General features: G+C 38.9%; 1 protein-coding gene across 4 annotated transcripts in view; it reads left to right on the forward strand.

Moving 5' to 3' along the window:
* The window catches only part of LOC110257137 (PC-esterase domain-containing protein 1B-like), a 276259-nt gene that overhangs the window by 133426 nt on the left and 129367 nt on the right, over positions 1-13466 (forward strand). The gene's annotated exons all lie outside the window — the stretch shown is intronic.

Here is a 13466-nt window from a genome sequence, read left to right on the forward strand (position 1 = left end):
AGCCAGCTTTTGACTGTGTGCTCACATGGCCTTTCCTCTGAGCATCTTCCTGGAAAGACAGAGGGACTGAGAGAGAGAGCTCTTGTCTTTTCTTAAAAGGGCACTAATCTCATCAGGAGGGTCCCACACCTATGACCAAATTTAAGCCCAACTACCTACCAAAGGCCCCACCTCCAAATACCATCACATTGAAGACTGAGGCTTCAGTATGGGACACTCAGCCCAAAACAGGGATTAAAAATTTTGAAATCAGAGTGACCTGGATTTAAATCTTGACTGAGATCATTTCATTAGAGTTCATTTAGGTAAGTTACCCAACTTTTCTAAGCCTCTATGCTTTTAAAATCTCTGCAATGGACAGTCTGCTACTTCACTGAAGTCTTACTAGCAATCTAGCAAATCATAACTATAGATCAAGTGTTTAGATGATGACTGTCATTTTTATCTTTTAAATCCCTCCCTTTACCTTATATAAATCCTTGAAAATGCTCAGAAAAGTATTCTACTTATAAAGAAATATGACAGTTTTATTTCTGACTGATTAAAATGTAAAATGCATTATCCCCTCTCACAATAGAAAATGGCTTTATAGGTTCTTAAGCTCTTATTTTAAGGTGCCAATTTTCATATTACATAGGAAATGTATCAAGTATTATTTTAAAAACATAAAAGGAAATAAAGTATTATTTTGCAAAAACTTTATACTTCATTATAGCTTATTTTTAATCAATATAATATAAAAATAGAAAGTAAATGTCTCTGATAAATATATATACATTCTTTATACATTTTTATTTGTGTAAAGAATCTAGCTAAGTTCTTAGCATATTTGTAGATGTTTAAGACATGTTTAACTTCCCTAACTTCTCCAATATCTACCTAAACTTTAACATAACTTAAGCTTTATGGAAAAACCTGGGACAAAAATGTTAGCATTTTAATCTTTTACATATTAGTTTCCATTTTAAACACTTCTAATATTATCACTTTTTTCACCTGCTTGACCTCCACAATTTCTAGTGTAGATAGTAAGAGCTGTGAGTACCTACATTCTATTGCCCAGAGTGATGCTTTTAAATTGTTAATCAGTTAGGTTTTTGTTTTTGTTTTGGATAAAATGTTCACTGTCAGATTCAGTCATTTATTAATTAAGCCCAAATTTATTAAGAGCCTGCTGTGTACCAGGCACTACACTCACTAGGCAGTGGGTATATTGAGGTGAATAAGAGGTAAGGTCTCTCCTGGAGGCAGATTAAATTCTAATGTGGAATGACAGATAATAAACAACCAACACAATTTTGGATTTTCAAGAGTCCTAGAGGAGGCCAAAGAATAGTCAACAAAGGCAGTTATACATTCTTTTAGATAGTGGGAAGCATCCCAAATGTAGTGCCATCTGAACTGAAACCTGAAATTTGAAGTAACTGGTCAGGTAAAAAAAAAAAAAAGAAGAGCAATGCATAGAGAAGAGAGAGCAAACCCAAGGCTCCCAAGGCTGATAAGAGTTTAGCACCTTAAAAAGCAGCGAGTAGACCAGGAGCATTGGGATATAACAAATCTGGAAGGAGATGATAGAAGAGTGTGAAATAGGCAGGGACCAGATCATGTGGTATTATGTAATCCAAAGGAAAATGTTTAGATTTTATTCTGAATTCAATCAGAAGCCAAAGAAGGATTTTAAGGAGGGAGTGACATAATTTTGCTACACATTAAAATGACAAACTTGGCAACTCTGTGCAGAGGGGAACACAAGTGAAAGCTAGGAGCCCAGGCTGGTGGCTATTTCCATAATTCAGGCTAGAGGAAATGGTGATTTAGACCAAAGTGGTGGTAGTAGAAGGAAAAACGGTTTTTTAAGCTTGAGCGAATGAGAAGTTGCTGGAGTGGGGAAGCTTAGCTCAGGTTTTGACAAGATGGAGTTATCAGGAGTTCTGTTTCTGATATGTTAAACTTGACATGTTTATACTATACAAGTAGAAATGTCAAATGTTGGATATGGGTCAAGGATAAAGACATATACTTAGGAGCTGCTGGCATCTAGGAGGTATGTAAATTCACTGGGCTGGGAGAAAGTATAGCTAGAAAAGTAGGCACCTGATCAAGTTCTGCAGCACTCCAACATTTAGAGTTCCTTCTTCATTTACAAGAAAAAAACTAGGGAAGAAAAATGGAGACAGAGGGCTCAGAAGTAGGAGAAAAACCAAAAGAACATGTCATTAATTAATATCAACAATTGCTAGCAACTCCTGTGCCACTGTTTGAATTGCCTTGAACTAGCTTACTCTTCACAATTTCAAGAGGTAGATGCTATTATTACCCCATTTTCTAGGCACGGAAACCAAGGCACAGCGAGAAATGTTTTTGCCTAAGGTTACATAGCAGATTTAAGGGTCAATACTATATAATTCCAAAAGCCATACTCTTAACTAGCACCTGATATGGCTCTCTTATTTGCAAGTGAAAAGTAGTTTTTCCATTCCCTTAAAAATATCATCAGGGAGATGAGAGACAAAGTAAGATGACAAGAAAGTACCCATTGGACTTAGAACATGGAGAGAGATTGATCCAACAGAGAAAACTTTTCAAGTGGAACATTGTTAAAAGAAGACATAAATGGAGGTTAATGAGTAAGCAGGAAGTAGGTAGTAGAAACCACAGTGTTAGATGGCTCTTGTACAATTCTATTGCAGAACAGAACAAAGAAATGGGGTTGCAGCTAAACAGGGATTTGGGACTCAAGGGAGGTGTGTTTGTTAGGTCATCTGGTTAGACCATAAGATGGGGAGACAAACACAAGGATTTATTGGGATAATGGCTTTGAAGGAGATGAAGAGGGAGCAGGAATAGGCAGGGCAACCTATAGATAACTACACAGGTTTGAGACCTGTGAAAGGAGAGGAGGAAGGGAAGGAGAATTAGGTCAGAAGAGACTACTGTGCAGCTCTGAGGAAGTCTCAGCTAGCCCAGTCAGGGAGCCCTGTCATCAAGACTGCCCATTGAGGTGTTCTTCATGAAGCAGAATGGCCAGTATTTGGGAGCCTTGCCATGGTCCGTCATTGGCTAGGGTTATCTAGGAGAAGGCTTTCCTTGGCTTAAATGCTGCAGTGGATCTCATAGTGCCACGGCTGGAGGCTCTCAGCTAACTGAACTCCTTGAAGCTGATCAGCAAAGTCTATTTTAAAGGCAGACCTGAGTGGCAAACTGCCATGGCCATCCCAAGAGGGAGGTTTTGTATATTGGCTTTATATGCTGATGGGAATCAAGTTATAATAGAGATAATACAGTTACTTAAAATTTACAAAAACTAGCACAGGACTTAACTTTGCCTCTAACACCAACATTGTGGGCAAAAAACATTTTCCCAATGTTCCTTTAAATGGCACCAACAAAAGTATAAGCATATAAAAATCATTGTCCCAGGAACTTATTGAATATCAAGTCTGGACACTCAGCCCCTATGACTCAATAGAGTAAAAATCTCATTTTGAAAAAATGGGTAAAGGAAGAGTTCCCACTGTGGCACAACAGGATCAGTGGTGTCTCTGCTGTGCTAGGAGGCAGGTTTGATCCCTGGCCCTGCACAGTGGGTGAAAAGGATCTGGTTTTGGTCCAGCTGTGCCATAAGTTGCAACTTCGGCTCATATCTGATCCCTGGCTTTGGAACTCCATATGCAGAGAAGTAGCCAAAAAAGATTTTTTTAAAAAATAGGCAAAGGACTTGATTAGACATTTCTCCAAAGAAGCGTAAGTGGCCAACAGGTATACAAAAAGGAGTTCAACATCACTAATCATCAGCAACATTCAAATCAAAACCACAATGAGATATTACCTCATATCTGTTAGGATGGCTATCATCAAAAAATAAAACGTTGGTGAGGATGTGGAGAAATTGGAACCCTTGTATACTGTTAATGGGAATGTAAAAATGGTATAGCTCCCACAGAAAATGATATGGAGTTTCCTCAAAATATTAAAAATAGAACTACCTTATGATCCAGAAAATCCCACCTCTGAATATTTATCCAAAATAATTGAAATAAGGATCCCAAGAGATATCTTTACTCTGATGTTCAATGCAGCATTATTTACAATAGTCAAGATGTGGAAACAATCTAAATGCCCATTAACAGGTGAGTGGATAAAGAAAATGTGATATATACATACAAAGGACTGTTATTCAGCCTTAATGAAATCCTGCTATATGGGACGATACAGATGAACTCTAAGGACACAAAACAAGCCTCAACAAATTTAAGAGGGTACTTAATTTCATCTAAAGAACTCAAAACACTTGGTAAATAAATGTCATTAAAATATTTTCTCTACTATGTCTGTAAAATGGTGATAAAAAGATATAGCTGAAAAGCTTGAGTGATAAAGTACCAAGGTGAATTGCATAAAAGATCAAAAGTTCAGTGATCTGAAAACTGTATTTTAAATCTAGAAATCCTTTTTGGTACTGAAATGCTAGAGCAATCAACAAACATGTGTCAAAAGTATTGAAAAACTGTGCAAAACCCTTGTCTTGTTGCCTGCTTAACTATATAACAAGGTCAACTGCATAGGTTGCAAAAAAGTTAGGAATTCTTGCTGGGTATGTTGTTTGCACTGGGCTGGAAGACTAAATGCCTTGATTGATGTTATGAAACACACATCCCAAAATTTAAAACCCACACATATTAACCAAAAAACAGATAAGATTTTTTTTCTACGCTAAATCAAAGTATATACACATTTTTAAGTCCATACAGCACCTTATGGAGTAATACTTTAATATATTTTCCCTCTGAGTTAATAGGCTTCCTATTAGAAGCAGAGTAATTTTCTGAGGTATCAATTGCTTGGGGATTCTTGGTAAATTTCCTCTAATAATCTGAGGCAGCACGAAGGCAATAATACAGCAGGCATACAAAAATATTCACAGCTACTCTCTGTTCCCTGGGAATTTAGATGGGTAATCCCATATGGTTAATAGTACTTGTTATGTTGGTTGAGAATGATTCCAAAACAATAGAAATCACCAAGGAATAATAAGAGGGAGTTAAAAAGGAAGGGAACCTTGCCTTCCTGAGGAAAATAAAACTGCTGGCAATCTTGGCCAGTGGTGGCCAGTACCATGTCTTCTTCAAAACAAGTTAGACCTTATTTTGTTCAAGGACTGACTATGAAGAGTTTTATTCATTCAGCTACTTGTTGCATAACAGCACAGTAATGATCTCAGTACAGACAAGTAACTTCTTACTCTTGTGGTGCTACAGCTTGTTCAGCTACTATAAGGCTATCTGTATGGGGATTACTGTGGGTAGTTTTCCTGGGAAGAGAGCGAGAATGAAAAACTCTGTGGAGTTCCCGTCGTGGCACAGTGGTTAACGAATCCGACTAGGAACCATGAGGTTGCGGGTTCGATCCCTGCCCTTGCTCAGTGGGTTAGGGACCTGGCGTGGCTGTGGCTGTGGTGTAGGCCAGCGGCTACAGCTCCGATTAGACCCCTACCCTGGGAACCTCCATATGCTGCAGCTGTGGCTCTAGAAAGAAAAAAAAAAAAAGAATGAAAAACTCTGGAGTGTGGTATTTGCAGACACAAAACTACTGTCTCCATGCTTCTTAGAGAAAAATGACGTTGGACACAGCAGGAACAATGATATGCTTCCTCTACTACCTTGTAGCTGTGAGGGGATTTCCTTCCAGGAAGGGCAGGGTATTGGGCATTATGCCTAAGCAACACCATGAGTGCTTCCTTTTCACCAGGACCGAAGGAATAAGGTAGAATAGGTCTCAGATACATAAATTAGGAACAATACCTCTCCAGAGCAAAACTGATTTTGTGTAGGATAGGATAGATCTCAGATACATAAATTAGGAATAATAACTGCAAAGCAAAACTGATTTTGTGCACTCAGGCAATGGGATTAAGTTAATGCCACAAGCTCTACTCTTTTTGAAAGGTAAACTTCTGGCTGAAGAGAACAGCAATAATTATTCAAAATTCCTGAAGTAGGCCAACCATTTGTCCAGAGGGCAAAGAAATCCTGCTTGACTGGCTTCCACTCGAAACCAGTGTCAAGTTCCTGACCTTGTGAACTCCCCAGAACAATATTAGGTGGCAAAGGAGGAGCTGTTTTCTTTAGCTTCTTTCTTTTTCTCTCACTCCTTTTTTAAAAATCAGAGCAGGCAATGTGGTTATGTTTGTATTGGCACTCACAGATCATTTCTCAGAAAATTGTTATATTTGATAATGGACTTCCACCTTTTATAGGTTGATTGATATTTTTCTTTCCCTTTCTTAAAATGATAGTGTTCATTAGGGGAACCCTTTCTTTCTTACAGTGATGCTAGTGGATAATCATGTGCATTACTATACATGTTTTCTGATAGTTTACTTTTAAGAAGGCATTGCTGTTAGTGATCTGCACTTTTTCTTCAAATATTTTCTGAGTGGGAGTGGTGACAATTGTTCCAAAAACTGGAGAAAAGTGAGGAAGGAGAAAAATTGACTAAAGTAGTGGCTCCTAAAATATGATATGTCACAGATCTCCTTGAAAATTGGATAAAAATTAGGAAGGTATACTTCTGATGGGGAAAAAGTTCACATGCTCACAAAAATTTATATGCAATCTCAGGAATTTCAGAACCCTCCTGACAGGCAGCAATGAACTCACCCCAAAGTTTATGAATATCTGATGAGTCCTATACAATAAAGGGGTCAAAACTCTTACCTCTACCAAGTTGTAGAAGACTTTGAATACCCCATCAGCCCTCAACCTAAGGCTGAAGTCCTTAGGTCTTCTGAGGCAGCGCCACTGCTCTGAGCACTGCTATCAAGGAATATGGATGGGTCAGCATTGGTAATGACTGGATTCTTCATAAGTGCTGGCTGTGAAGCAAATGCTCTACCCTATCTTCCTCTAAATGTTGAGTTCTTAAAACTTCAACCACAAACAGTACGTTGCAAAACTTACTGGGAGCACTCAGGAGCTTACTTGTGAGAAGACACACATGATTTCCAAACTGGCTCTAGCTGGGTGATTTTGCAGTTGCCTATACGAAATGATCTGTCCATTTTAGCTTTGATCTTAGGGAAAATAGCCACATCTTGATACATTCTTCATAATAAGTGGCTTGGATAATATTCCTGAATTCAAAGATTCAAAGTATCTGGAGCAAGAACTAACCTTTCTCTTCTTGAGACATTCCCTCCAGGGCAGGCCAAAAGTATACTAGCAAAGAAGGAAAGCTTATCATTTCTCTATCCATAGTATCCTGAGCTGTCAATTCAGCAGCTTTCACAAGAACTAAACCTACTTTACAAAAAAGAGGGGGGGGGGCTTGAAAGTGTTGTACCATTAGCTATTCTGATTCTAGTCCATGCCAGGAAGCAAAGGTTCTTATTATACCATGTTCTATTTTTGATCTAATCCATATCAACAGCCTGAAGTCTCAGCATGGTAATGCTAGGGGAATTCTTTGATGATAATTGGAAACTGCACTGCCTTGCCCCTTAAGTTATACAATCTGACTGTCACTAGGAGTGTCATTTTGGCTTTAAAGAGCCAGGGAAAAGAAAAGTGGGCATCTGAAGTCTCTGTGGAAGGTACAGCAGCAAGTCAGGGTCTCTTGTGAAAGTTCTTCTATTGCTTAGGTTGGGATATAGGAGCAAGATGGGTGTCCCTACCCTGATATTTTAGAGCCTCAAGCCAACCAGTTTACCATCATTCAAATACCCAGACAGAACTACCTTTACTTTTGGAGCAGACAACACGATATGGGAAGAAAAGTCACACTACACAGCAGTTATTAAAAACAGTTAACTATAACACCAGGCGTTAAAACCTGGTACCTTCTTGTCATGATAAAGATTGTAACAAGAACAGGAAATGGCACAGCACAAATCCGTTTTCATGATAATGATCTCATGAATGTAAAGAGCATAGGAAATGGAACAAATGTAACCCATTCCATTACCACCTTCAAACGGTAACCTCCCTGTCCTAGTCACATGCCCTACTTATGGTCCTGATTAAATCACAAGAGGAAATCAAAAGGCTGACTGTGGCACAAGGGGAGCAAAACAGCCCCCATTTACGTGCGTGCATATGTGTGCATGCACACATCTTTCCTTTGAACTCTGTTGCACTAGAGAATTCCTTACAGCCGATTCCCTGACTGACCTGAATAAAGCAGGTCAGACACAGAAGGAACATAGAAAACAAAACAAAAAAAAAACCAAGGAATCGTCTGGGAATAGGCACTCTCCTTACCAGCCTTTATCAAGATGAAGAAACCCTGACATTCCCCAAGTAGAAGCAGTAAACAAAGAAGACTGACCGCCTTTCGACCTTCTAGCTCTCACAGCTCCTCAGCTTTTTGAGGGAAATGGAGCTTCGGTCTCGTGATGTGTTCTCTCTGTCCTGTCTGAAGAGGTTGCAACTTGATTAGGGCTCATCTGAAAGCACAAAGAAAGGACTCAGGAACCCAAGGAAGCCTGAACTGGCTGAGGTCAATCAGGCCAGGTCAGAGTTGAGGCTGCCATCCATTCCTCTTTGACCTGGCCATGTTTCTCAGGGGGATCTCTTCCCCATGGAAAGCTCTTTCAGTAATACTATGTGAAATATCTCACTCCAAGATGACTGCTTCCCAGATATGAGGGGGAGAAGTGAGGAACGATGGCTGAGTTTGCCAAATAAATACTAGAGAAGAGGAAAGCCAGATTGCCTGGAGTACTGTGCCCACACCCTTCCTCAACCAAATGTCACCCACTCTGCTCAGCTGGCTAGTAACTCCTTACATGGCGTCCAAGTAACTGCTCTATACATTTTCTTCTACTGGGGATTTGTCCAGGCAAGCAAGCCTGAATATACATTACATTTCAGGCATCCTGGAAGTCTGTCCCTTCCAGATGACATCCCAATTACCAAATGGCCCTGGTTGGTTAATAAGGAATGCAGTAGTGATCCTTGCCCTGGTTATATGCCAGTTGTGAAGTGGTGTTGGGAGGTTCCCAGGCGATTTCACATCTTAAGATAGCAATTGGTGACCTCCTTATCAGACACCATGCAAAACGTTTTCTATGGGGTGCACCAGTTTCCTAAGTATCCTATCTTGATTCCCAAAACAGATTACATTGGAATTATCTTTTCAAAGAAAAGGAAGTTCTAAGTTTCAAGTGGTCTAAAATTTAAAAAGGTTATAAGCATTGAAAAGTAATCATTTGGGGACAGTACTGTGTGAAAAAAAGAATATATTGGAAAACTGTCTAAATAGTTCTGAATGGCTGATTTCTTCCTAGGGGGTATTCACTGATTGTATATGATTGTGGTGAATCACAATAATGAGTCCTATTTACTTAAAAACATTCCACTCTTTTAAAGAGTGATATGATTGGGATAACTAGAATCTAGCTCAGGTTATTGAATAGGCCTCCACCATCCAGTTTTTTTAACTGCTTTTATTCTCTTTTTCATTTCCAAGTGGCCACCTTATATGTAAACATGCCTTTGCAACATCACTATTTCTTTTCATTCTTTCACTATTCTGTGAGAATCTCTGTGAAATGACGGGAAGATAAGGAGGCAGCTGTGTAGTCTGGGGATAATCCCTTGGTATTTCTGAGTCACTTTCATTGGTACCAATTCTTTCATTGCTAAAATGAATAAATTGGTCAACTTGGTATTGAAGGTCCCTTCTAGCTCTGAAATCAAAGAGACATTGGGTTCCCACCAAGTCTAAACCAGTGACATATCCACCTCCTGCACTTGTTGTTGATGTTGTTCTGTGGATTTTAGATGAATATCACCTTGAATGTCTTTTTAAAGGAGGATGTTATCCTCTCTTTTCATGAATTTTAAATTTGTCTCCTTTTCTTGCCCATCATTCTTTATCTTTACAAGAAGTGCTTTGTTGCCTTCAGTATCTGTTTCCACAGTGTCTATTTTTAAGGAATAAAGAAATGAGAATAGAAAATAAAATTATGGGAGTTCTCCTCGTGGCTCAGTGGTAATGTATCCAACTAGTATCCATTAGGATGAGGGTTCAATCCCTGGCCTCACTCAGTGAGATAACAGTCTGGTGTTGCCTTGAGTTGTGGTGTAGGTCACAGATGTGGCTCGGATCCTGTGTTGCTATGGTGTAGGCCGGCAGCTGTAGCTCCAATTTGACCTCTAGCCTGATAAGTTCCATAAGCCACGGTGTGGCCCTAAAAAAAAAAAAGGGGAAAAGAAAATTTGGAAGTGAGTTCTATGGGAAGTTTGCAAGGCACAAAATGAACCTATGATGGATACAGAGGAGGAGGGTTATTTTAAGTTAGGACACTGCATGTAAACTCTCCAAAGTAAGGGAATTATATTTTAAAGAACTACAACTGACTAAATGAAGGAATGAGCTTGTGAGGAGACTTATGGCTTCTGCTGAGCCATCAGACCCCAGTTTTACAGAAATAAAACAAACCGTCTTTTGGAGACATAATTAAAGAATGTTAGAAACAACTTCCCAAATCAGAATCATAAGCCAGACTCAACTTTCCTACAGATTAATGCCATCCATACTTAATCCTGAAATACCCCTCACCAGAACTACCCAACTGACAGAGCAACCAGGGTTCTCTGCCATCTGCTCTGCTCCAGCACCCTCTTGGGTAATCCACATATGTTTCAAAGGCCTTCACACTGTGGAACCAGAGATAAGAATTGTCTCAGGCTTGTGCAGACAATTAATACTGACCACAGCAAGATGCCATTTCCCACCCCAGAAGTGGTATCAGCTGAAAAGGGAACTTTCTTTGATCTTATCCAGGAACTTCATGCCATTAAAAATTACTCCACTTCAACATCCTGTTTCCCAACTCCACTATCATTTTGGTTGGCTGTTTATATGAACGCTTGAGTTCACCTTATTTGAAGTGACTTTCCACCTAGACCAATTTACCAGGGATCCAAAGCACTCATCTTGTGGTGTGCAAAGGCTAAAAAGACCACTTTGTGTACAAAGACAAACTGGTAATAAGATGATATCTCTATTAGTAGCTTGTGACTAGGATGCTTCTCTGAATCAAGTGATATTTTCTAAAAAGACTTTAGACTTGTGATTTTTATCCTATGTTGGGCCCTGGTGCAGAGATGTCTTTGGCTAAGCTAATAAACTGGTGATCAAGCAGATGACTTTGTTACTGAAGATTAGGAAGACTACAGAAAAAGTAAATCAAACCACCTAGTACAGAAACAACAACTAAAAGGACACAAAAGAACATACAATTATTTCAATGATCGTATTTTCCCTGCCTCACTTGTCAATATGAAGTATCCTATTCCTTCACATCTGGTCATCTTTACCAGTCCTTTAGAAAGATAGGTGACAGAATTAATGAGGTGATTAGAGAGCTTGAGACAAGTAAGAGAAGGCTAGTGCTTGCAGTCTCACCTATGAATCTATGCACCTGGTTATAGATCAACATATGTTTTATTTATGAATGCCCTGAAATATGTTTGAGAGTTTGGTGCTTATATCAATGCATTTGAGCTATGGAGAGGAGCCTAAGTTATGTGTTATAGGGCAGTCTCTACACTTGAGATCATTGCAGGAAAGAAGAGTCAGATACATGTGATCATGTTCACATGCTTGCATGTGACATTTCTCTAAACTCATTGTAGGTAAGGAAAGGGGGGCACTGGTCAAGTTGGAACCGAGTGTGCAATGTTATCTCTGAAAGTGGCCCCAAGGGATTCATTTGCCTTTACTAAAATGAGAAAAGCTTTATGAGTAAACTGGATTTTGAGCTGAGTGTTGAAGAAAGTTTAGAAATGAATGTAGATGAGAGTGTGGCTAAAGGTTTATAGCCAGGTCATGAAGAAGCAAGTAAGAGAAACAGAAGTAGAGCAATAGCTAGGAATAACAATGGGAATGTTGACAGATGACCTCAAAACCCAATTCAGGCACTTAAGGGATTTTCAGTAAAGAATTATGTGATCCCAGCAATGCAAACCAGTAAGTAGCATTTAGATGAATGTATCTAAAGAAAAATGGGTCTTGAATATGAATGGCGAAGCAAGAAATGGTAGCTAACACCAAAGATAATCAGAAGCCAGATGAAAAATGCAACCAAAACAATATAGAATGACAAAATACAATACACATAATAAACTCTGACATTATCAGGGCATGGAATTTGCTGGGGCCTGAAAGCCCTTAATTTTCCAGGATTAGGAAAAGACTGCTCCAGGGTTCAAAGGCTGGATCTGTCTCTACAGTTAACTAATTGAAATGTTCTTTCCTTCTTTTTCCTCTTCTCCCCTATACCTTTGGAAATGGATTTTATTCTGATTTTATATAAAGCATAATATCAACAATATATGTGGAATATAATCTTATTTTTGTCTGATTCAAAACGTAGTTCAATTTCTTGTAATGCCTTAAGGTTATTATTAAAACTGTTGACAGGGACGAGTGGGAAGAGGATGGAAGAATAATGATGAACAATTATTGGGTCTCTTCAATGTTAGGTACCATGCAATGAGATTTTCATGTATTTTCCTATATATTCAATTATTATTTTTCTCTATGTTTATTCTGGTTCATCTTTCTCTGTTTCAAAATAGCACTTCACTGTATATTGCATGTAATATTGTTTATCATCTTAATTGTTCTAGGAAGGAATGATTTAGGGCAAACCCAGTGTGAAGTTGCAGCCACATGAAAATGGAGGTCTTAAGTAAAATTAAGGAATTTAGGGGTTTGGAGACAAGTTTAACATTAAGATACACAGGGAGATATATGGATAGCAATTTTACTTTCATGGAAAAAAAAAGGATTCAGGAAAAGTAGAGTCTCATTTTGTTAGAAATAGAAAGTTCTATAGACGTGGATGATTGAATTTTAGGAGAAATGCTAGGACAGAAAAGCTAATATTTTGAATCATTTGCTGTAGTGTTGAGGCATTACTGCAATAATTTTAATCAACTCCTGTTTCCATGGGGGCAATGGAATCTTGAGCAATATCAGCACAGATGCAAGATCATCTTAAGCAAGACTCATTTTTCTGTATATAACTAGAGAAATTAGGCCTTTATCTTAAGATATCTTGACTGAAAGATTCATTTGTTATAAAGGAATTTTATTTTGAATCCACAAACATGTATTGAGGAAATAGATTGTATAGGCCACTGTGCACATTCTGAAAGAAGCATTAAGTTGAGCGCCCTGAAGATGCATTTTCTCTAGAATGCTTCCAATTTAAGATTGGCGATAGTTACTCTAGAAGAGAAATGCAGGAGTTCCTGCTGTGGCACAGTAGGTTAAGGATCCAGCTCTGAATCCGTGGCAGCATGGGTTTGATCCCCAGCTCGGAGCAATAGGTTAAGGATCTGACATTGCTGCAGCTGTTGCATAGGTCTCAGCTTGGCTTGGATTAGATCCTGGCCTGGGAACTTCCGTATGCCATGGGCGCATCCAAAAAGAGGGAGGAATGGAGTTCCCGT

This window comes from Sus scrofa, chromosome 15, assembly GCF_054392235.1.
Source record: "Sus scrofa isolate SSC_HxYL_T2T_F1_AM1 chromosome 15, Sscrofa_HxYL_maternal_Yorkshire_Landrace_v2.0, whole genome shotgun sequence".
Classification (NCBI taxonomy): Eukaryota; Metazoa; Chordata; class Mammalia; order Artiodactyla; family Suidae; genus Sus; species Sus scrofa.